We start from the raw sequence: 25,704 nt of genomic DNA on the forward strand, positions 1-25,704 counted from the left end.
AGCACAAAAAGTCTGGGACTGATCGGTTGGACCGTTATGTTATATTTATCGAAATTGGTAGGAGCTAAGAGGCCTAAAAAATCTGCGCAGTTGTAATTAAAGACGTCTGTAATATAAAATATGAGATCTATGAGTAAGATCAGTCTCTGTGTCACCAATGCACAGCCGGATGTGCACTGATGGTGTGTGTAAATGCAAATGAGGAGCGGTGACGCGCAGAGAGGGTGGTTTCAGTTTCGAGAGTATTGAGTTTTATAACTATTGTTTGAAAATATTGCTAAATGCCTGTAAGTAAGATGCTGGTTTTGCTCATTAGAATTGTATAAATACAGTTTGAATATATTAGTGTGTATGTATAGTAATTGACTGAATTTTGATAGATGTATATATCGTGAGCCATAAATGCTGGTGTGTTTTATTTTTCAGTTATGTGTGTGTGGTGAGAAGCGGTGTGTGAGACGATGAGAGGTTTCAGTTTTCTTTTTCTTTTCTTTTTGACTTGCTCTTTCTGATTATGGAAGGCATGTCCAAGATACGCATAGGAAAGTGTATTTTGAGTGATTTTAACTGTGTGACTGCTGTCAGTATTTGATTTGAGTGACTCTGCGTGATTTGTCTGAGAGAGAGAAAAGGCAGTGTGTGTGAGACGATTGATGGCGTATGAAAGAGGTTAGAATATTTAAAAGTGTGTATGAAATATATTTCTTTTGTGATGTAAAGTAGGATGTTTTAAAGTTTGCAAGTGCTTTTAATTCAAGAAATGCATGAGTGATGGTAGGAGAGGTTGAGTTTATTTTTATGTTTGAAAGAGCTCTATTTAAAAGTGTGCATGAAATGAAGGTGTATTGTTTTTAGATCAAGATTTAGTAGAACTACTGATCGTTTGTAGACTGTGAAAATTAAAGGGAGACAGAGTCTGCCTGTTGCCTGAAGAAACAGGAAGTATGTGTGTGTGTGACTGATGATGTCAGGGGACCACCCAGAGAAATAGACAGAGTTAAATTCTAAGAAGATGAAGCGAATGCATGTTTTAAGAAAAAGTAATAAAGTAATAAAATTATATTAATTACAGGGTTTAGAAAAGAGACAGACCGAGAGAAATAGATACATGAACTAACAATTACATTAATGAATTGAAAACGCATACGTACACAAACTGTTACATGTGAAATTATTGTTGAAAGTTTAATAAAGAAAGCAGTTTACACTCCTTTAATTTCCAGAACCAGTGTGTCCCCTAGACCTGATAACACTCTTGCCCAGTTGGCCCTGTAGTAGGCGGGCATGGAAGGCTGGACAGCCCATGACGGGTAAGATCCCACCTCGAAACCCTGGGACAACCTAAGGCAAGGCGCAGTCACGATTGCTTGAACCTAAGTCCCGGAGTGACCTTGGAGTCACTGGAGGAGACGGATTTAACAGGTGAGGCCACTGGGCACAGGCAAGGGAAATGTCATTAACAATGACCAGTGATGAGCCAAAGAGAGAAAACACACCCTGTCAAAAGGAGTTTGAAACACTGCAAAAGAAACATTTACAAGATCACAAAGATCACAAAGAAACATTTATAAAAAATCACACATACAAACAGAAAATGAACTAACCTTACAGAGATAAGCTCATGAGGAGTAATGCATAGATAGTGATTAAAACCTGGCTAAGAACACAAACATACGTAATTAAATCAGATCGCTAATTTCATGGTGTTAAAATGGTGTGAATGTTGGAGAAAATACACTTAAAACACACTTGGATAAAATAGAGTTGTTGTGGAATAACTCAAACGAAGCTGTATGACAAGGGAGTGAGTTATGGAAAAAACAAAAGAAAAGTGATTAGTGTTTATAAGAGTGACTTAGGAGTGCTCTCGTACTGAGTGATCAAAACCAGTGATTAGTATAGAAAGAAAATGAAAATAATTCAATAATGTGATAAGGTTTAAACATGTATTTCTCTTGTCAAGTTGGCTGTTGAGCTGTGAGTCTATGCAAATTAGCTGGAGCAGAGACACTTCCTGTGTGCGTGTGTGTCGGAGGCTTTCAGTTCAAGAGAGAGCGGTGGCTGTTGAAGATTATTTGGCGAAATATATAATGGTAAAGTATCAGGATATTTGATTACGGTGGTCAGGTCTGTTCAGAGGCGCAGATTTGGACAGGAAATTTATAATTTAGGGATGACACGTTGTTGAAATCGGTTTATATTTTATGCTGAATGAAAACATGGCAAAGTGAGGAAGGGAGACATTGTGCAAACGGTCTTTGATCTTTTGACGAGGTTTTCGGTGCGTTGAATGGGTGAAATTTAAGATTGTTTAAGATTTTTTGGGGCTGTTGTTTTTCATTTTAATAGAGGGAGTTTTGATAAACATGGACATGTCTAAAAGGGCCCATAGTTTTTGTAACAGTGCACTTAGGAAAAACCTGTCAGGTGATTTTGTTTTGTACTTTGATGAGCTAATAATCAGCTCTCTTTTTTTCATTTTTGTTCTAAGCAGGCCTGGAAGAGAGTGAACTGACGGCGCTGACAAAATTACCAAGTACGAAAATCAGGTGGGCTTTACAGATTATAATTGATTACAATCAGAGACTGATTGGCGGCAAGTCTCCGTCTAAAAAAGGATTGCAGCGAGTCAATCCAGTCAAAAATATAGAGAACTATTTTCCTAAAAGGAAAACGAAATAAAATAAATGATTGAGCTCATTTTGCTGATGTGGAGCATTTCATTAGGCTGCAGTATCAGCAAAAATATCATGTGTGAATGCATGTGAGTGAATGTGACTGACTGGACCAAGGGGGAAAATAAATAAAAGGTTGACAAACAGGAGGAGTGGAAGACTTAATTCTGAGGATGCTGATGTTTTCTTTGAGTGAATTTCTGTTTTATTGGTTTGGGTTAGACCATGTTATTACATTATAAAATGCTAAATGCTAAAAGGGAAACATTTTTGATATAACTCAAGTTACCATTAACTGAGGTAACACATGATTAATAACTGTTCTGTTTAAGTTTATTTTTTGTCATGACACAGACTGGATCATAAAGGGGGAGTATGAAAGGTAACGTACAGGTTTTGTTTCCAGGAAATTCCAAGGATCCAGAGTTCGATGGAGCAACGAGTTTGAGAAGATTTGACATGATGATTAAATTAATTTTGTTCCTTAAACACAGGTTTTCAGGGCTGGAGCAAAATACCGGAGAGGAAGATGGCTGAAGTGTTTGGAGAAATGATATGACTAACCTTTTTTCCTTTTAATTTGTTAAGCTTGGGTGGAGCATTTTGAGTTTTTGCCACATGAGATGTGTCAAAAAGGAGAGGGGTTTAAGATTTAATTTGTTTAATTTAAAATGGGTTTTAGTATGAGTTTATAACGATTGGGGTTGTTTGAGAATTTAGATATGGTAAAACTGGGGCAGAGATTGTTAATTCTAAAGAAAGGATTAAAATGAACTGGATCCTGTTTAGAAGACAAAATGTTGTGTTTATAAGAAGTTGTACACCGAACTTGTCAAGAGTTTATTTTTTAATAAGACATTCTTCAGGCTGAATAAAGACACTCAAACAGTTAGAATGTAATAACAGCAACGTGCACGGGTGAGAACTCTGACGAGACTCACCCGAGTGCAGGCGATGGCTCTTTATTTATAGTTTACATCGTGTATGCAAATACGTCACATTTCCTCTTTACAAATTCCTTTAAACCAACAGTTGTATATGTGTGTGTGTGTCTGCTTTTTTCTAAAAGACGTGGCGCTGACTTAATCTTTTGTGGTTAGGAGTCGCGCATCTGTTTTCCTGTTGTGGTTTAGGTGCCTCATCCGTTTTCTATTGTAGTCTGGGTGACCCGCATCTGTTTCCTGCTTAAACTATTTGTATTGCAGAGTTCACTGTCGGGTTGCATGACAATGGAGCAATACATCGAATCTTGTGACATGGGGAAGTACAGCAAATTCTGTGAAATATATAAACACTTTACAATATGCTTGAATATTAAAAGATAATAAAACAAAGAATAAAACACATAAAAAAACATAGAATCTCATAACATTCCCTCCTGTTGTTAATATATTTCACTCATACTTCATAGGCTTCAGTAGACAATCACTTGTTTGCACATTTTCAATTGCTACGTCATGTTAAGTACAAGAAATTCTTACACACAGCCTTCTTCTTCTTCAGTTGCTATGGGACTATAAGCTTGTGCCAGGAAGATTCCGGTTGCAGTGTCTTTAGCAACTTTCTTAATCAAAGCTTTGAAACATGGTACAATACAACAAACAATAATGGCCAACATCACTAGAATACTGCATAAAATGGCTGCTAATACTTTGATTGTGTCTGCCCATCCCCAAACATGTTCTGGAAAGCCTCGTCTAGTCCTGACCATGTTCCTGCGTTTTCCTTCAGTTCAACTTGTAAATCTTGTAACATTTTCATAGTTTGTTCAAAGGAGCCTCCTGGGGCTGTATTGTTGGGGATGAATGTACAACACATATCTCCAAACATAGCACAGACACCCCCACGTTCAGCTAAAAGCATGTCCAGTGCCATTCTATTATGGACAGTCATGAGTGAGGTGGCAGACAGTTGTTCTCCTAGAAGTTTCAATGCTTGGTTGGTCAGGTTGAGGTGGCGTTGTTGGTTGTAATAAACATAATTTATCCAAGCTACGTTTTTGTTTACTTGGATAATTGGAAGTAGAGAGGCAAACCCTGCGGCCACTTCACTTTGGGCCTTATATTCTCTTGGTATTCCTCTGGGCACTCCTATTGCGTCTCTTTTTCTGTCTGCATTCACGTGCGAAATGTCCTTCCTTTCCACAATTATGACATTTCATGCTTCTTTCTTTGTCATCTCTACGATCTCCTACTCTATATCTTCGTCTACCTCGCCCTGTCCCCTGACCTGGGTGTCTGAGAGCTCCTGAAAAAGCTATCAGCCCAGTTTCGTCATCTATTGTAAAAATTCCTGTCTCTGCTCCCTCTTTCTTTTTGATTTGTTTGAATGCATGTTCAGCATATTGACAGGCTTCCACTAGGTTGCCTGTACCTTGTGTGATCCACTGTTTGTCTACCATAGTTCTTACTATAGGGAGTAGGCCGTTTAAGAATGCGTTTTTAAGTTGCTGTTGGTAAGCAGAATTTAAGTCTTCCGCATGATCTAAACCTGAGTTTTGTCTGAGAACCAGACGCAGGCGGTCTAAATAATCGCCTGGTGACTCTTGAGGCTTTTGTTTTGTCTCACCAATTTTCCCGTAATTTGGTTTTGGGGCGAGCTGGGTGCGGACCCTCTCCATGACTCCGTCTATTGCATCTCTGAGAGTATTTGACTGGGCTGGTATTGCACTGGTGCCATCCTGAGTCATACCTGTGTAGGTGCCTCGTACTCTGGCAAACTGGAGGCCTAACAGGTCCTGTAGAACCTGGAGCATTTCTCTGCCATCCAGTCTCCAGTTGGTTCTTATTAAGGTCACAGCATCAGCCCAAGGTTGGTAACCCTCTGATAAGGGAGGAACGTCTTTTAACACATTCTTCCTATCCTCTGCACTCCAGGGATGATAGGCGTGTATGATTCTGTCCCTGTCAGTGGGTGTCACACCATTGTCTCCGGGCGGGCCTGTGGGTCGCCTGTACCTGGGGTTTGGTACAGCTATCAGTGGGAAAATGCCCCCATCGCAAGGGCCTGGAGGGTCTACAATGCCTCCCATATCCCTGCCTGACGGGTCTTTCCCTATGTCTTCCTGTTCTTGTGGTGTTAGATAGGCGTTTAATGCGCGGATGGCTGGCCCATAGGGGCCCGATGGTTGTAGAGACGGGTTTTTTAGGTCAAGTGTTGGTAGTAATGGTGGAGCGGGGCGGAAGCTTGACTAGGTGATTGGTAAGGGAGGTTGGACACACGCTGTGTGTGTCGAGGCACCTGTTTTTGGTCTTTATTCTGTTGTTTGGATTGTTTTTATTTTTATTTTCCTCACGCCTCTTACTCTCCTCCTGCCATGGTACGAAAAAATTCATGTACTCAGACATACATTGGTTTTTTTTTACCCTCACATTTTCTATTTCTTCTTGTAAACATTTACCTAATTGTTGTACTGGTATGGGACTACATTTCCTTCCCAGGTTAGACCTTTTAATTTATCAGGATTTCTCCAGCGGCTTGCACTTATTTGTCCAGCGCCGGGACATTTCTTTTCTAACCATTGTTCATCTGCTGTCAATTCTGGTTTTGTTGATTTATTTCCCATTTTGATTTTGTATTACTAATGTTACAAACAGAACTGTGTGACCTTCTCTGGTATTAGAGTTAGGGGAGGTTATTAAGGCAGCCTTCTACCCTTGTCCTAGTGTCAAGGGCGGCCTTAATTTTACGCGATGATGCGCAACCTTTTCCCTTCCTCACCAGTATTTCAGTCGACACAGGAAAACAATAGAAGTGGTGTAGGGTCCTACTGTCCCTCTTCAAATGACACTCACTTCCTCTTTTTAAATACAAACAATTCACATACGCGGCAGTGTAATCCTATTTTAATTGACACTTTCCTTTTCCCATTTACTCCCGGAGTAAATTTTGTCGACTACCAGCTTTTTTTTATTGCGAAACGAGTCTCTTCTGGACTGCCAGTTTCGTCTTACAAGCGAGTCTTTTAGACTACCAGCTTTTTTTTTTTATTGCGAGTCTCTTCTGGACTGCCAGTTTCGTCTTACAAGCAGTCTTTTTTTAAACTGCCAGTCCCTACAGGACGAGTTTTTCCCTTAGAAAAGTGTCAATCTAAAAGACGATTATTCGTGATGTGTCTTTGAGTGTTAATATTCACCTGGTTATGATGATATAAGTGCCGGTCAGAGATTCCTCCTCGTTCCCCAGGATCGTGGACCTCTTACTAAGAACGCTGGCCAACCCCGAATTCACGTAGTTGGTCTTTTCTCCTTCATAGGAAAGAGGCTGTCGACAGACTTCAGCTGGCTCTCCACGATGTCAGGAACGACGAGGTCACTCCGTTGGAGCATAAAATTAGTTATAATTCGATGTCCTACATCCGGCTCGAAGGACCAATTAAATGTCAAGAGTTTATTTTTTAATAAGACATTCTTCAGGCTGAATAAAGACACTCAAACAGTTAGAATGTAATAACAGCAACGTGCACGGGTGAGAACTCTGACGAGACTCACCCCGAGTGCAGGCGATGGCTCTTTATTTATAGTTTACATCGTGTATGCAAATACGTCACATTTCCTCTTTACAAATTCCTTTAAACCAACAGTTGTATATATGTGTGTGTGTCTGCTTCTTTCTAAAAGACGTGGCGCTGACTTAATCTTTTGTGGTTAGGGAGTCGCGCATCTGTTTTCCTGTTGTGGTTTAGGTGCCTCATCCGTTTTCTATTGTAGTCTGGGTGACCCGCATCTGTTTCCTGCTTAAACTATTTGTATTGCAGAGTTCACTGTCGGGTTGCATGACAATGGAGCAATACATCGAATCTTGTGACATGGGGAAGTACAGCAAATTCTGTGAAATATATAAACACTTTACAATATGCTTGAATATTAAAAGATAATAAAACAAAGAATAAAACACATAAAAAAACATAGAATCTCATAACAGAACTTAAAGGGAAACTGGGGGAATAATAATAATAATAATGGGGAAAATGGTGAAGATGTTAGGAGTAGAAAATGTGTGATTTCTTTTTGATTTTTAGAATAAAGTTGTTATAATGTAGGCTTTAGAAACAGATAGTAAATAGATTTATTTCTAGGGTAGAGGAGAGCTTTTTATGAGGATGTTAAAAGTCTCGCTGACTCAAATGAATAATATTGGAGATTATATATGTAGAAATGATTTTTTCTTACACATTGCAATCGTGCTCATTAACAGAGCTGATGCTCGGTCCATTTAAAGGTCATAAGCTTCGATGAGCGTTATGTCTCAGTCGATATAGTGTAGGGGACTTGGAGCAACAGAAGGATAAACAGCATTCACGCTTACAAACACATATGGTTTAAACATAGGTGAGGCCCAGGGCCTGAAATTCCTTTAGCTTTGAACTGAATTTGAGCTGGCCCTGTAACAAGTGACAGACAAGAGGAACTGAATAGGAGTTTGGTTGTGACTAAATGGGGTGACATGTAAAATATTGGGATAACACATGCAGCTCTAAATTAGTCTTATTACATAAAAAGCAGTTACAGAATAACAAATGCTTGTTGAAGTGACCAAGTTTTTGTTTAAAACAGAAGCAAAAGGAGAAAGCTTATATATTTTGGTTAAGTCTGATAAAGTATAAATTAGAATGAATCATTACATCAAAGAGCAGCAAAATGAAATAAAATGATATATTAAAACAGGAAATAACACAGGAAATGTGAGTTCTAAAATACAGGTAGAGTTAAGCTTTTAGCTATGGTGAAATTTACTCAGGAGCTATTGATTATATGTTTACACTTAGTCAATTAGAGTGGTTGTTTTTCTTTGATCCTTTAGTAGAATAAGCCGTTATAATGATTTTCTTGATACACTTTCTTGTGACAGGTGACTTTAGATGAGAGGCACCTGCAGCAGCAGCGACAGTTTTGTGCATAGGATGTTGGTGATCAGATAAGGAACCAACAGGAAGCCTGCAGAGACGTGCAAGCAGTGCTTTAAGAGTTTTACAAAGGCTGAGTAATGTTACGAATACGAATACGCAATTAGGTTCATGTTTTGAGTAATATTAGGTTGAATCAGGTTTGAATAAAGAGAGCACTTGAGGAACAGAGTAAGTTAGAGCCGTAGTAGGGAGAAAGTGTTTTCTATCCTTTACAGGAGAAGATTTCCACGAGAGAGGGACCAAGGAAGAACCTGACTTGACCCATGGAGTGTTCTTAGGGGGAGCTGGCATTTCTAGAGAGGGTCAGAGTAACATTATAAGTGTGTGGTGACCCTCTTCGAGGGCCACCACAAGAGAGGGAGTGTCAGGAAGAGAAAGATATTATTTGCCGCTATTTTTATAATCATCATTACCATTTCATGTTAATAGTGATGTTGCATTCAGAGGCATTCAGATGTTCAAATATATGGGGGTGAGAAGCTGACTGCAGGCTGACAGGAAATGCGTCTGCAAGCCATGCTTTTGCAGAAGTGAAACTGTTCAGAGAGCAGATGCACACTCTGTGCACCCACAGACAGATGAGACATACACACACACACTTAGTTAGAGGATCACTGATAGGGGAAAGTTCAAATTGTTTTGCTTGGGGTTGCTGTTAGACTATATTAGGAGGAGCAAACATATTGGCAGATCTGAGAAGGAAAACCTGTGTTATGAAAATGATTTTAATCTTTTATACATGATTGCATTTGAGCTTATTAAAGAGCTGTGGCTCCTGGTCAAGTGAAGGTCAGAAACTCTTGGCGGGCGTTATGATCTGCCAATACACGGTGAGGAGGACAGGAGCTCTGAAAGGAATTGCAACACACCTGCTTACATGACATATGCCTGGAGTTATATCCTTATATCCTTATATTCTTTAGAGCTAAGAGTTAAGTTTGTATCATTTATCACTTATATCCTTTTGAGTAAGTCTTAAGTTTCATTTATGTTCAGTTTGAGTAAGTTTCCTTCATGGTTTGAGTATCATCATTTGAGTGTGACATTTAGAAGTCACACATAGTTCAGCTGTGCACGAGCACAGGCCTTATGTCTGGCTAGGGACGAGGGGTGTGAGGTGAGCCGGAGTGCAGGAGAGGTCATGACACATACATAGCATACACTGCAGACACACACACACACATGCACCATAATAGATCTATTTTGGCAAGTAAGAAGTGAAGATGTGTTTTTGCTGCAAATGCAGAATTGTGCCAAGTACTTAGAGGAAGTGCACCAGATCTCCCACAGGGAAGCGACAGCGAAGACGAGCTGAGGGGAAGCACCGACCCGAAGACAATGTTCTTTAAAACTATGTTAAAGGTTGTTGACAGAACATTTGTGGTTTTGAGCTGACGTATGCTGTATTAAATCTGCCTAGCAACAGAAAAGGGGCTGTACTATCTTAACCCTATAAAACCGTTGTCTGAATATGGTGAAGCAGTTCAATACTGATTGGGTTGTTGAACTCACACATGTGTAATTCATTAAAATGCCGTCTAACTGCACCACCCGGCTGGATCTGTGGTTATTTATGGATTCCTCTCTCAACATTGAACCCTTAACAGTGGCTATTTTGTGAGTAGCTTTCAACTGGGCAGTGGTTTCTTGTAGGTGAAGCGGCCTCCTTTTCTTTAGATTGGTTTATTGCTAATAGCAGTGTTGCTGTCTTTTTCTGTTGAATCCTTATAATTGTTTTCTTAGTTGAAGCGGCCACCATTTCTTTGGGTTGGCCTGTCTGATTTATCGTCAAAGCAGCATTGCTGCCTCTTTCTGTTGATACTGTTTATATAGTTATTGGTTTATTGGTTATAATAAAGACTTATTTTGTGTTAAACACTTCTGCCTGGCGTCCTTTTCATTCCAATCCGGATCCAATTGTTACTGTCCCCGACCTTCTTCGCCTAGCCTTCATGTGGGGACGTAACAACGGGACCACCTGTGCGGAAAGCCGCGGTGGTGTACACACAGTTCTGGAGGTGGATCGTGCAAAAGACGGCGGCGGCGACACAGGTGAGGTAGATCCAAAAGCTGGTCGCGCGGAAGACAGCGGTGGCGGTGGTGAACACCGTTCAGAAAGCCGCCCACGGCGGCGATGAAACCAGGCAGCGGCCTGAGACATGGCCGGTGATGGTAAGGCGCTGGATGTGGACCGGATGGTGGCATGGTGGCCGCAGTACCAGACGAAGCAGGACCAGATGAGGCAGGACGAGGATTACGCTGCAGGCGACGGTGTGGAAACCGCTGGTGGTGGTGCTGCAGTTGACAGTGTAGAAACCGCAGGTGGTGGCGCTGCATGTGACAGTGTAGAAACCGCAGGTGGTGGCGCTGCAGGCAACGGTGATGGCTGGACGGGCTTCTCTGACCCCCAACAGAAGCAGGAGGCTGGAGCGGTTCCTCGGACCCCCCAACGGAAGCCGGAGGCTGGAGCGGTTCCTCAGACCCCCCAGCCGAAGCCGGAAGCTGGAGCAGTTCCTCGGAGCCCCCCCAGCGGAAGAAGGCACAGAACCAGCAGGCGTGGAGTCCTCTGGCGAACACAAAGCAAAACCAGCAGGCATGGAGTCATCTGGCAAACACAAAGCAAAACCAGCATGCGCAGAGTCCTCTGGCACACATGAAGCAAAACCAGCAGGCACGGGGTCCTCTCGCACACACAAAGCAAAACCATCAGACACAGGGTCCTCTAGCACACACAAGGCATAACCAGCAGGCACAGAGTCCTCTGGCACACGCAAAGCAGGCTGGAGCTGCGTAGAGCACTGACTCCGCTTAGGCAGCGACAGCAGGGTGCATACCCCAGCAGGCTTCTTAGCCTCCAGGGGTTGAGAGTCAACTGAGGGCTGAAACCCGTCTCTGGGGAGGCCCTGGAGAGAGTTATTGTCTCTAAACTAGCCAGCTTTTGAGGAGCCATTACATTATTAATATGTTTGTCTCTCTGCTTAGAAGAGGTGGTAGAAAATCAGTCCCTTACGGGCTGCAGTGACATAGAGCACAGCAGAAGCGGGTGAAGGTGATGGCCTAGTAGGTGGTTGGAGCTAAGGACTGAACTGAGGATTGAGCTACAGGCTGCGCTAGAGGCTGTATTGACAGCAAAGCTGATGGCTGAGCTGATAAGTGGGCTAATGGCTGAGCTGATGAGTGGCTAAACGCTGAAGTAATGGTTGGGGTGAAAATGAGTAGATGACTGTTGAGGCCAGTAGCGGTTTTTGATACGGGGCGGCATCGTGGTGGAGGGCGGCATCATGGGCATCGGCAAAAAAAATAAATAAATAAATTTGCTCGTACTCATGCTGCCCGACATCATGCCAGCGCATATTGGGAGTGGCATAGGTACCGATCGGTTTTCTATCGCCCATTTGCTGGGGAGTAAGGCGCCTCCGTTTATAGATGCGCCTGCTGCTTATGGCACAGGGAGGAGAGGGCGGGCGGCGGGGGATTCTCTGGCTGGCTGGAGCAGCATCTAATAACCAACTCGCAAAATAAAACAAAATAAAAACAAACCAACAAACACGAAAACACCAGACATCATGATACAGACTTATAATTTGCACCGATGTTTTTTTTCTCGAAATTCTATACGGGAAAAGTGAGCGCGAGAGCCCTCGGTGCGCCTGCTCGCTGCTGAAGTCAAAGTAAACTTTATTGTCATCTCCGCTACATACAGTCCAGTATATAGAGAGACCAGACGAGGAGGCTCCAGTTACAGCAGTGCAAGTAAACAATCAATAAATATAAGAACAGTAAGAAAATAAATATACACTTTAGGACTAGGGGCAAAGGGATCAATAACAATTTAAAATTTATAATTTACAGTTTGATGATTTAAAGTCTCACACACAACCCGTCGAAAGGGGAGGGGCTGGCTGCTTCCAAATAGAGCACATTTCATTCATAATGTTGTAAATCCAAGCCCATTATGTATTCATGATTTGAATCCTGGGTTGTGTGAAATCCCAGAAATACACCTTAGACAAACTGAATCTGTGAACTAAGGTGTAGGTCTATTAGGTTATGTTGTGGCGATCCTCGAGTTGGGGGATGGGTGTTCATACTGGAGTGCAAGAGGGAGCCAAACAGGCTAGGACCGCCACTGGTTGAGTCTTGTAATTGGAAGGTTGTCGATTCGAGCCCCGGCTCCGACAGTCTCAGTCGTTGTGTCCTTGGGCAAGACACTTCACCTGTTGCCTACTGGTGGTGGTCAGAGGGCCCGGTGGCACCAGTATCCGGCAGCCTCGCCTCTGTCAGTGTGCCCCAGGGCAGCTGTGACTACAATGTAGCTTGCCATCACCAGTGTGTGAATGTGTGTGTGAATGGGTGGATGACTGAATGTAGTGTAAAGCACCTTGGGGTCCATAGGGACTAAGTAAAGTGCTATACAAATACAGGCCATTTACCATTTTTATTGTCTTGGGAGAGACATACACGGAATGAACTGCCTCAGCGTTATCAAGTCCTGGCTCGGTAGGAGCAAAAGAAACACAGTTTTTTTATTTTCACTAAAGTTTTGAAAATGCCAACTTGGGTGAGGTTAGTTTTCTCTGTGGTGGGGTCAGGTGAACTGTCCCGGGCTCTGTGGGGCCGGGCGGCGCTGCTGCACTGGGCCCCGGTCCGGATGGGCCTGGGCCCCCTTTCCCTGGCGGGTTGCACAGCATGGGGGTGCCTACTGGGGTCAGCGGGGAGCTGGCCCCAGGGAGGGTCACTGCCCCTCCTTCCTTCCTCCCCATCTCCAGCGGCCTCCCTCTTCCCGCTCCACCACAATCACCCACACATGCAGGGCCTTGGGGTAGGGGTGTGTCACCAGGTGTAGAGGAGACATCCCCCTCTGTCCCCTTCTGGCTGCCTCTGCCTCAATTTTATCCCACAACTTAGACATTCACATTACTCACACTCTCATTACACATACATATAGGATCTTGGGGTGGGCACGCCACACGGATTCCAAACTACCATCAGGGTGTACACCTCACCCCTGGCGTCGTTGCCCACCTCTCAATTTTAAATACATGTAGACATTGAGGGCTAGCAGGAGGGGCTATACGCTTACCTGCTTCTCTGGCAGGTGGCTCCATGCCTCCTGGGTTTTAAATGCACCTTAGAACACACATACATCAACAGTACATATGAGCGGGTGGAGGAGGTTTGAGTCTTCCTACACCCCGCGTTCTCTGCGGCCTGCTGGAGCGGGGGCTAGGAGGAGGAGTTGGCCGTCCGACTGGGGTCTGGTGTATGGGGCCTCCTGCTGCTGCGGAGTCGGGCGGTCTGCTTCTCCCCACCGCAGGGAAAAAAGGGTTACACCACCTGAGTCTGGGTGCAGTTTCCCCTCCAGGGGCAAGGGTACCTAGACTCGGGGCTTAGAATACGCTTGGGGAGTGTGATTGTGTGTACAGTGTCTCTATGTCTGTCTCCACGTTGGGTGAGTGTTGAGCAATTGTATATGAGAGCATGAGGGTGGGAATAGATGTTTGTATCTGTGTGTGCCTGTTTGTCTGTGTCTATATGTCAGGTTGGGTATCAGACGCCACCTCTCTGGGGACATCTCAGGCCCTCCAAGGTTTGGAGGCCCATCTCCCCCACCACTTCCCCTGCCGGTGGCGGACGCCTCAGACATCGGTGCGTTGGTGGTTCTCTGTGTCCGGGGTGGGCGCCCAGGTACCCACCGGCTCACTCCTTGGCGGCTGCTTATTGGGGCCTGGAGCCTGGGGCTCGCTCGGGCCACTTTGGGATGGGGTGCCTCGGCCTCACGGCCCGGGCCCGGCCACTCAGGCACAGCTGGCTGCCGGCGGAGCTCACGGGCACGTCACTGCAACCCCCCCTGGCTTCTGCTCCGCGGCTGCTGAGTGACCCCTCATCTGGGACTCTCCTCAGCTCTTTCTGGGATAGTGGCGCGGCTGCCCCTCTGTTGGTCTTCCTTGGTCTCTTGTGTTCTGGGGGCCTCTGGATGTCTGGAGTCTTGATCTCCTCCATACCTGCTTCATGCCCTGGAGGTCGGGGCAGTGGCCCCCACACCCTCTAGCAGATCGTTACATGAAGGAACCTTTTAAAAACAAGCGCGTTCATGCTCACAGGTGTACACACGGGTGATCACACACACAAACTACACCCTTTTTGGCTCCTACCTCAAAGCACACTGTGCGCTGTCGATCTCACGTGCTGCACAATAATGTTTAATATTTAGTATTACTGTCATATTCCCATATATCATTGTGATCTTGTTTATTACTCTCGTTTTCTGCTTGCTTTCTTTTTTTTTTCTTTCTCAACAGGTGATCCAGGTGATCGATATATGTATTTTTGTCTGCTTATTCTGTTGGTTTTTGTTTTTTGCCCTTTTTCCCCATCCCTCTTCTCAGGTTTTTTTCTTTCCCTCTTTCTTTCTCCACGTTCTCTCCTCCAGTCAAGTCTGTCCCGTATTCAGCAAGTGAAAATAAAATAAACAATAAAAAGTTGAATCAAATGGACCATTACGGCAAGGCTGGGATGGTCCACTTGGTAAAGTAAATCCGTTGGGCATCTTTCTTCGCCTTTAGACAATAATTCTGATGGCAAAAGAACCAAACGGGACAGGTTAAAAAAAAAAAAAAAAAAAAAAAAAAAGGTGCCCTACGGCTAATATCCCTTGTCACACAACGAACAACCCCAGAAGAAAAAGTCCCCAAATCTGGGGAAGATGAAGTGTCCCACTCACTCACCACAACCGGCTGCTTGAGAGTTCTCGAGTCTGGCTGTGCGGTGACACGCTGGCAGCGCTTCCTCCTCGGTGATGGCTCCGGCACGTCAGGTAACTCCACATCCACCGAGGTGGGTCGCGCCTTGTCCGCTGAATTGGGCAGGAAAGGCGGCTGGGGTGAAGGTGAAGTGTGTTAGGGAAGAAGTTCTGTTGGAGTGGGTGAAGCGATCCCAGTAACCAGGGGAGGCCAGAAAGTAGTCGCTGTAGCTGGGTCTCCAAGGCGCGACGAAACTCCTCCTCATGCTCTAGCCACAGGCTAATCCGCCTTGCAACTGAATCACTTAATTCCTCCAGGAGCTCCTTCGAAGTTGCGAATGCTGCTGGGTCCATTGTGTGGTCACCTCGTACTGTCACGGCTGTGGCAGCAGTCATGTGGCGTTGTGAAAAAGGACCCAAATGCTGGCAAAAGCCCTGTTGCGAGTGAGCTTTATTTACAGAGTGGCAAAGTGGCAAACAGGAAGTGAGGAACGAGCAAGACATAAACTAAACTGGGAAAACTAGAAACCAAACCTGAAATCATAATATACGGAGACAGACGGGATAAAGAGCAGAGAGAAGCTGAGAACACCAGTTAACACAGATGAACCGATGATGAGCAGACACACACTATACATACACACAAGGGTAATCAGGAAATGACATGCAGCTGAACCTAATGGGCATGGCAAGACACAGACCTTCAAAGTAAAACAGGAAAAAAAAACAGCAGACCTTCAAAGTAAAACGTGTCCCTGAGTTTGTGTTTGTGTAACCCCCCAAAAGGAACCGGCCCAATGAGCTGAATGACTTCCGACCGGTGGCACTGACGTCACATCTTATGAAGACTCTAGAGCGGCTCTTCCTCAACCTCCTCCGACCACAGGTACAACATGCCCAGGACCCATTACAGTTTGCATACAAGGCGGATGTCGGAGTGGAGGATGCCATCCTGTACCTCCTACATAGAGCCCACTCACACCTGGACAAGGGAAAAGGCACGGTCAGGATCCTGTTTCTTGACTTTTCCAGTGCCTTTAATACCATCCGGCCCTGTCTGCTCCAGGAAAAACTAAACAGGATGCAGGTGGACCCCTGCCTGGTCGCTTGGATCTCTGACTACCTCACTGACAGACCACAGTACGTCAGGCTGAAGGACATCACGTCTGACACTGTGGTCAGCAGCACAGGAGCACCACAGGGAACTGTGCTGTCCCCTCTTCTCTTGACCCTGTACACCTCTGACTTCTGCTATAACTCTGAATTATGCCATATTCAGAAGTTTGCAGACGACACAGCCATCATGGGGTGTATCTGGGATGATCAGGAAGAGGAGTACAGAAGTCTGGTGAGGAACTTCGTCACATGGAGTCACACAAACCACCTGCAACTCAACACCTCAAAGACCAAGGAACTGGTTGTGGACTTCGGGAGGTCCAGACCAGTTCCACTGCCAGTTCGGATAGAGGGAGAGGAGGTGGAGGTGGTCAACACATATAAGTACCTCGGGTTGTGGGTGGACAACAAACTGGACTGCTCATGCAACACACAGCTCCTGTATAAAAAAACGCCAAGGCAGACTGTACTTCCTCAGGAGACTGAGGTTCTTCAACATCTGCAGGAAGCTCCTGAGGATGTTTTACCAGGTTGCCGGAGTACTGTTCTATGCTGTGGTGTGCTGGGGTGGCAGCACAGCAAAGAAGGACGTGTCCAGGCTGGAAAAACTAATCAGGAAGGCTGGCTCTGTGGTTGGCATGAAGCTGGACACTCTGGTGACAATGGCAGAGAGAAGGACACTAAAGAAACTGCTGGACATTATGGACAATGCTGGGCATCCTCTGCACACGGCCAGTCTGTTCAGTGACAGGTTGCTTCTCCCGAAGTCAAGGACCAACAGACTTAAAAACTCCTTTGTCCCACACGCCATCAAACTGTTTAACTCCTCGCTGGAGGGGAGAGGGAGGGGAAACAGGAGGACAAAGGAGGGTTGGAACAACTAATCTTTAGTGCCTTTTTCACTGTGCAGTATTTATATATATATTTTTATATCCAACGGTGCAATAGACTCGCAATAGTTGAAAGCTGAAATGTGCAATTCCCTGGTATTCTTATTCCTATTTATTCTTATTTATCCCTATTGTATACTCTGTATTTGTATATGTGTATATATGGTATATTTCTGCTCACATTCCGCAACTTCTGTCGGTGCTGTGCTACTGGAAACTGAATTTCCTGGAGGAACCCAGCTGAGGGATAAATAAAGTTTCATCTAATCTAATCTAATCTAATCTAATCTAATAATCAGTACCAAAGCTCTTTTCAAAATAACATTATTCCATCCTTCATCATTCTTCCCCATTCACATAACAGCAATAAAATAAAAGTAGTATTTGTTGTCATATATCATTTGTTCGTCACATAATCCTGATTAATAATGATATTTTTAGGTCATGTTATTTTGCACATACACAATCACTTGGAAATTTCAGTTAAATTATGTTGCAACAATTCATAACAGATAAAGCTAAATCAATCAAGTTGCAACATTATAAAAACTCCACAATTCGTTCTGAGAACCATCTCCTATCAAGAAAAAAAATTCTCTTGGTCAAATTGTGTAGTTACACTTAACATTTATTTAAATGTTGTTTTCTCATTTTAAACTTATGTGTAAACTCTACCTGAAAAGTGACATGTAAGTACACACAAAGAGTTTTTTTTTTAATGCATAACAATATAGCATCACTGAACATATACAGGAAAGCATGTTGCAAAACTACGAATAATTTAAAAGTTTAATCATTGTTTACATGAAATTATTCTTGCATATTGAAGCAGTCATTTTCTGTATGGTCTGAGGAAATATGAATGGCAGCATTTATATTTCTGATGTAACTCAAATTATGTTTATTTTGAACAGGATGAAGTAGGCATAAGACTTTTTAGTACAAGAAAAAAATTTTCATCCCTGAGGCCATAGATCAGAGGACTCAGGCACCTTGGAGCAATATTAAACATAATGTAGTTAGAATATCTGACATTTATAAACAACCTGAAATCAATCTGAAGCACTGCAGTTTCAATGAATGGGCACCAAAGTTGAATGAGACAAAGCAGCAACTGGAAAGCATGAAGGATCACTGTTTTGAGTCCTTTATGTGTCAACTTCTTTTTCTCTCCTGATGCAGCTTTGGCCACTTTCATTATTTGAACATATGAGTATGCAATAGTGATGCCCATAATCAAGAAATAAAATTGATACACTGCTGATCGAACATGATCCTGCCATCCGTAAAGTGTAAATGCCTCTACACTACATATCATGGATTGCTTGTAGAAGTTAAGTGAGGCAAAAGCAAAGAACATGGACAGAATAATTATGCAAGGGCCAGAGCTGAGAACATGAATTATCAGGATACAGTACATAGTGCTGCGTGTGGAGCACAGCTGTCCATGACGCAGGGGCATACAAATGGCCACATAGCGCTCCAGAGTCATTGCTGTCAGAGTAACTGGTGTGACAATGAAGTAAAGAAGTACAACAACAGAGATAGTTATACACAACCATACTGGCATTGCAATTTCAAAATGGGTCAATATGAACAAAATATCTGACACCAATAACAAAACACTGTCTGACAGCAATGTTACAAAAAATAAGATGTAACGTGCAGATGTGTGAAAGGATTCCTTTTTAACAAAGATCACAATGAGCAACATGTTGATGCAAAGAAAAATTATTACCAGGATCTGTATGATAATGACCCGGTAGCTGACTGGTCGTGGAAAAAAAACATAATTCACTGAATTGTTATCTGCCATAGAGAAGAAACATGTGTTTGTAGTACTTCTAAGAGTTCATCAAAGTTTTGTTAATAAATGTAAGATTTTCCTTTTAAAAATCAAAACTCAAAATCAAATCCAGTGGAGAAACCTTCCATTCTGTTCCAGAGCCAAACATCTTCTGCTGCGTTTTTCTGCAGTTTTTGAGGAATGACTGCATCATTAATTTGTAGCTTACAGCAACTAAGAATAACAATAACACATGAAACTTCCCTGTACTGTGTTGTCATCGTCCCTTAGCACCCATTCTCCTCAGTATCGATGCCTCTAAATAGGTAATTGCTGGTATACTCAGGAGACTTTGTAGTAAACTCAACATAACTGACCTAAAAGAATTGAAAAGTTGTTGTTTGCTGAGGAGGCAATTACCTGTAGTTAGTGCAACAAGTAAGACTACATCCCATTATTTTGGCTCTATGTCTTAAAAACTCCTAAAGTGATGTGACTGTGACAGGTACTAGGTCTGGTTGTGAGGCATTCAGTCAAGTGAAAACTGTCCTTTCTTTACTAAGCATTGTCTCTTAATTTACCATAAATGAGAAAGTTTAAAATAGCAGAGTTTTGTGTATTTTTTTCTGCCTTTGATTATATTAAACTGTATAGAGACAAGTGCATAACACATGTAAGAAAGACTTGAAAACATCAGACATTTATATCCTAAAACTGATCACACATAGATTGAGCAGTTGGTAGGTTTACTGATGCTAGGTGTGTTTTAAAGATATGTGGCTACTTCAGCTCATCTGTAACCCACCCAGCAGAGACTTCATGGTCCCATTTGTGGCTAATATAGGTAAAAGAATTTGCTAATAACTTACAATTCAAAACGGAGAAGAGAAGTCAGATGGAAAATGTATTGTTTTTTCTTCAGGCATTTTTCCTCACTATTCCCTCTTTTAAGTGCACATATCAATTTTTGTTGTATTTTGTCTTGCTAAAGCAGTTAATGAAAAGTGGGTAACTGTCACAGCTGGAAGCCAGAATGTGGAGTGGACCCAAAAACAAATTCAAGCCAAGAAACAAAACTTTGACATGAACAAGGGTTTTATTTACAGTGGCATGAAGGTACAAGAGGATAAGAACATGAACTGTGAAATACAGTGAGTAGTAATATACCTATAGCTTTTTGCCCCCACCCCACACCCCACCCCTACCCCACACCCCCACCGCATCCTCGGCGTCCATGTGTGCTGTGTGAGCGGACCTTGGCGTGAGCGGACTTTTCCGCGCGTGAGCGGACTTGCAGTTCAGAGATCATATGTTTACATGTGTTTAATAGCGTTTTATTTAATGAAACCATTATGTGTTTTAATTAAACTCTTTTTAAAGGATTGTATAGGTCTCAGAGTTCTGTTATTTAGACATAGATGATTTAATTTAACTAGTTTGGGGTATTTTTCTTTGGGGCTCTGAAACACACACAGAGGCTAATGGTTTTTTAAACAGAAAGTTTTCCACCTTCTAAAAACACATATTCACCGCAGCATATAATTTAGCTAGTTTAGGGGTATTTTTCTTTAGGGCTCTGAAACACACAGAGGCTAATGGTTTTTAAACAGCAAAGTTTTTCCACCTTCTAAAAAACGCATTCACACACAGCATTTAATTTAACTAGTTTTAGGGGTATTTTTCTTTTTCTTTAGGGCTCTGAAACACACAGGGGTGTAATAGTTTTCAAACAGAATACCACAAACAGTATGCATTCCTTTAGAAATGGGATTCTTAATTCTGCAACAGCTAGACAGACAGGGGTTACAGTTAGACCCCCTACAGTCAACAGAAGAGGTCATCCTTATCAAGAAACATCTCAATTGTACTGCCATAGTTTTCAATACAAACAGTCTCCTTTATCTTATGGCAGAGGTCCCAGCTGTGCTAGGTCAGCATGAACCACTATAGCTTTTATCATGCCATTACACTTTGTACTGACCATCCTCCAAACAGGCATCATCTTTTGTTTACCTTATCTCTGCATCTCAGAGGGCACCTGAAACAAGCCCAACCCCAAGGCGTAGCTGACACCTCCTGGAGGACTGCACCAACCATATAAAAGCGGTCTCTTTCACCATTTGGAACATCAACAAGCGCAACCTAAAGAACACCTCTAACTAACTAACTAAGGGTGCAGGATGACATCTGTATCAACCATGACGAGCAGCCTGGACATCGCCCAAGCAACAGAAGCTCTGAGAGTGCGTCTACAGGCGTATGCGGGGCCCTCACCGCAAAAACAACGCTGTGGCGTCGTGCAGCGGGACTGAATTTAAGTTAGAATATCGAGGCAGTGCAGGTATGTGTATACCGTTAAATATATGTCACAGTATGCCGGAATTAAATATACCAGCAGACGGTTATCTACTAGAAACTTAACATTTCACGTTTGTTGTTTGTGGTGAGGACAGTGTTTTGAAGTCTGCGCATGTGGACCAGTCCAACACTGGAAACTCTTTCGCACTGTTCGAGGCGGATCGTTTCACAATAATGGGCTTCCCATGATGACAGCGATGCGTTTAGCGGCCAGTGGAACAGTCAACAGGCCCAGAGCTTTACCCTCTGAGGCTGATCGTTTCAACCTACATGGTTGACTTTATTTTTCTCAGTGTATGTGATGACAGGGAAAGTTTTATATGTTGCCAGAGGGGTTGACAGCCATCTGGAGGTTAACTCCTTACTGCTCTGAGCATAGAAGACGACTACATGGTTTAAGGATATGTTTTATACAGTGGTGCGACTGGACAGCTATGCTGCATATGTTTAGCAAACCCAGCGCCATCAAGAGATAGACTCAACACAGCCAACTAAATAAGCGACTTGTTTTTGATGAAATTGCGACTTGCGTCGAAGACATGGCTTGCCTTCTACTCTGTGCAACACCCTAAAACATAAGGCCGTCCGACAACTAAATAAACCAAATGGACCTCACAGACTCATATGTGTGTGTGTTAATCCAGTGTGTGTGTGTATCTACACAAATGGATATAACATGGTCAGATTGTTCCCATTTTCAGAAGCGAGACCACCGTGGGACCTCCACCATCACCCCCATGCCGCTGTTAATCCTACAGGATACCATCTCCACCCCTCTCCACATCTGCTGCAGTCATCCTACAGGATCAGCTGTTTGCTTTCAGTGCCAGTATCGAGCATCACAGCTTGCACCCACCATCTGCCCAGATGCTGGCGCTCAGACAGTTTCTACAGGATACATGCACGGATGTCCGCTATCTACACAGTCCATGGGACTGCAACACAGCAGTCGGATTGCCACAGTATTTCTTTGAGATCACTATGGCGATGCCATGATAATGCTCAAGCAGACGTTTCGGTTGCTAACACTGTTTTGCCTCTGAGGCTTGGGACTTTTGTACAGAGTGTTAAAGACCAGCTTCTCATTATCCTTATTTACCTCTGCTGGAGCCATATGGATAGATCTGTGATAAGCATTGTTAGAATGCCTGTGTGTGAGCTTGGGGATGACGTGGTACATATCTCCTTGAGTTGACGGATGTTAAGTACTTCCACATTCTACCCTTTGAAGCTGCAGGAGTTGAATCTTTCAACAATACTAGATTTAACCTCACTAGCTGTTGAGAAGTGTTTGATGTTAAATCGCTCATTAGCTGTTTTATGTATTATAAAACTCTTTTGCCTTCATCTGTTTGTAAAACCAGCAGGGATCCTTCCCCCAGCAAGTATATCCTTAAAGCTTAAATGCTACGGCTGTATAGCTGCCTCTGGGCAATGAGACATCTAACCCATGCATATTTTGAGAATACATCTATACATGTTAGCAGGTATCTAACATTATCATTATCTGTCATGTATTCAGACATATCAACCAGATCGGCTTGAAACTGTTTGGTTATTCCATTAACCAATACTCTGTTTCTGGGAAAGTGGATCCTGGCTGGTTTATGGAGTGTGTAAGTGTCGCCAGATAATTTTCTAAATAATGTTTAACCTGTGATAATGAGGGTTTTACACCTATTGCCTCAGCGGTAGCTATATGGAGCTTATTTAAAAGTGGCAAGGCCAGCCGGATGGGCCGGATCATGATAAATTTTATACATGGTGTTTTCCATGATGCATGCAAGACACAAATGATAAAGCTGTCGGTGTTAACATCGCCTTTTTATTTCATTCACACAGACAATGAATACTGAACAGCATACATTAAACCAGGTGTCTCCCGCCCAGTAGTTACCAATCATGCGGGCATGGCTGGTTTAGCATCGGCGGGCATAACGACTTGCTTTCTAGCAACTGCACAATGTTGTCGCATCATGCGATACTATATGTTGTGATGATCTCAGTTCGGTCATGGTGTGTTCTGCAATCCGTTGAATTGTGTTCCAGTCCCATCGACTGTGTAGGAGCGCACAAACAGGCGTATGGCGGGATGAAACGGTCTGTCTTGAGCCTTATCATCACATCGTTCATAGTAGATGTCAAAGAAATACTGGGCACCGAGCAAGCAGCTGTGTTGCACCTGACTGGGGTGAGATATTTGACATCCGTAGCATGTATCCTGTAGAAACTCGCTTAGCGCCAACATCAGCAGATGGTGGGTTGCAAGCTTGATGTCGATAATGGTTTCCTCAAACAGCCCCGATCCTGTAGGATCCTGGGCAGCAGCAGCTGTGGAGAGGGGGTGGAGATGGTGGGGTCTGGATTAACAGCGATGGGGTGGTGAGTCTGTGAGGTCCCACGGTTGCGTGTCTCGCTTCTGAAAATGGGAACAATAAAATGTTATATTTTGTTGCTTAGATACACACACACACGCACACACACACATATATTTAACCTACCATTTGGTTTATTTAGTTGTCGGACGGCCTTATGATTTTAGGTTTGCACAGGGTAGAAGGCAAGCCAGTCTTCGAGCAAGTCGCAAAATCATCAAAACAAGTCGTTTTCTAATACCCTCGCACGCAGTGTTGAGTCTATCTCTTGATGGTCGTCAACCTTGCTAAACATATGCAGCATAGCTCTCCAGTCGCACCACTGTATAAAAAACATATCCTTAAACCATGTAGCGCGCTTCTATGCTCAGAGGGTAAGGATTTAACCTCCAGTTTTCAACCCTCTGGCCGCTATAAAACTTTCCCTGTCATCACATACACTGAGAAAAATAAAGTCATCGGGCTACGGTTGAAACGATCAGCCTCGACCCTGTAAAGCTCTGGGCCTGTTGGACTGTTCCACTGGGAAACGTGCAGCATCTCTGGGAAGCCCATTATTGTCCAAGTCCGCACAAACAACAGTGCGAAAGAGTTTCCAGTTTCTAGTAGACATGCGCTAGACTTCAAAACACTCCTCACCACAATCTACACGAAGTATAACTGTCTCGGCTGGTATATTTAACGGTATACACATACCGCTACTGCCTCGATATTCTAACTTAAATTCAGTCCCGCTCACGACGCTTTCACAGCGTTGCTTTTTGCGGTGAGGGCCCCGCATACGCCTGTAGACGCACTCTAGAGCTTTGTTGCTTGGGCGATGTCCAGGCTGCTCGTCATGGTTGATACAGATGTCATCCTGCACCCTTAGTTAGTTAGTTAGAGGTGTTCTTTAGGTTGCGCTGTTGATGTTCCAAATGGTGAAAGAGACCTGCTTTTATATGTATTGGTGCAGTCCTCCAGGAGGTGTCGCACGCCCCTTGGGGTTGGGCTTGTTTCAGGTGCCCTCTGAGATGCAGAGATAAGGTGTAAACAAAAGATGATGCCTGTTTGGAGGATGGTCAGTACAAAGTGTAATGGCATGATAAAAGCTATAGTGGCTTCGATGGACCTAGCACAGCCGGACCTCTGCCATAAGATAAAGGAGACTGTTTGTATTGAAAACTATGGCAGTACAATTGAGATGCTCTTGATAAGGATGACCTCTTCTGCTGACTGTAGGGGGTCTAACTGTAACCCCCCTCTGTCTAGCTGTTGCAGAATTAAGAATCCCATTTCTAAAGGAATGCATACTGTTTGTGGTATTCTGTTTGAAACTATTACACCCCTGTGTGTTTCAGAGCCCTAAAGAAAAAGAAAAATACCCCTAAAACTAGTTAAATTAAATGCTGTGTGTGAATATGTGTTTTTAGAAGGTGGAAAAAACTTTCTGTTTAAAAACTATTAGCCTCTGTGTGTTTCAGAGCCCTAAAGAAAAATACCCCTAAACTAGCTAAATTATATGCTGCGTGTGAATATGTGTTTTTTAGAAGGTGGAAAAACTTTCTGTTTGGCTGAAAAACTATTAGCCTCTGTGTGTGTTTCAGAGCCCTAAAGAAAAATACCCTAAACTAGTTAAATTAAATCATCTATGTCTAAATAACAGAACTCTGAGACCTATACAATCCTTTAAAAAAGAGTTTAATTAAAACACATAATGGTTTCATTAAATAAAACGCTATTAAACACATGTAAACATATGATCTCTGAACGCGAAGTCCGCTCACGCCAAGAAAGTCCGTTCACGCAGAAGGTCCGCTCGCGCACACATGGACGCCGGAGGGGATGCGGTGGGGGTGGGGGGTGGGGGGCAAA

General features: G+C 43.3%; 1 pseudogene; it reads right to left on the reverse strand.

Annotated features, from left to right (window-relative positions):
* Window positions 1-18,221: 18,221 nt before the first annotated feature.
* LOC120432821 overlaps window positions 18,222-25,704 on the reverse strand; it is a 107,217-nt pseudogene continuing 99,734 nt past the window's right edge.

The sequence above is a fragment of the Oreochromis aureus genome, linkage group 14 (genome assembly GCF_013358895.1).
Source record: "Oreochromis aureus strain Israel breed Guangdong linkage group 14, ZZ_aureus, whole genome shotgun sequence".
NCBI lineage: Eukaryota > Metazoa > Chordata > Actinopteri > Cichliformes > Cichlidae > Oreochromis > Oreochromis aureus.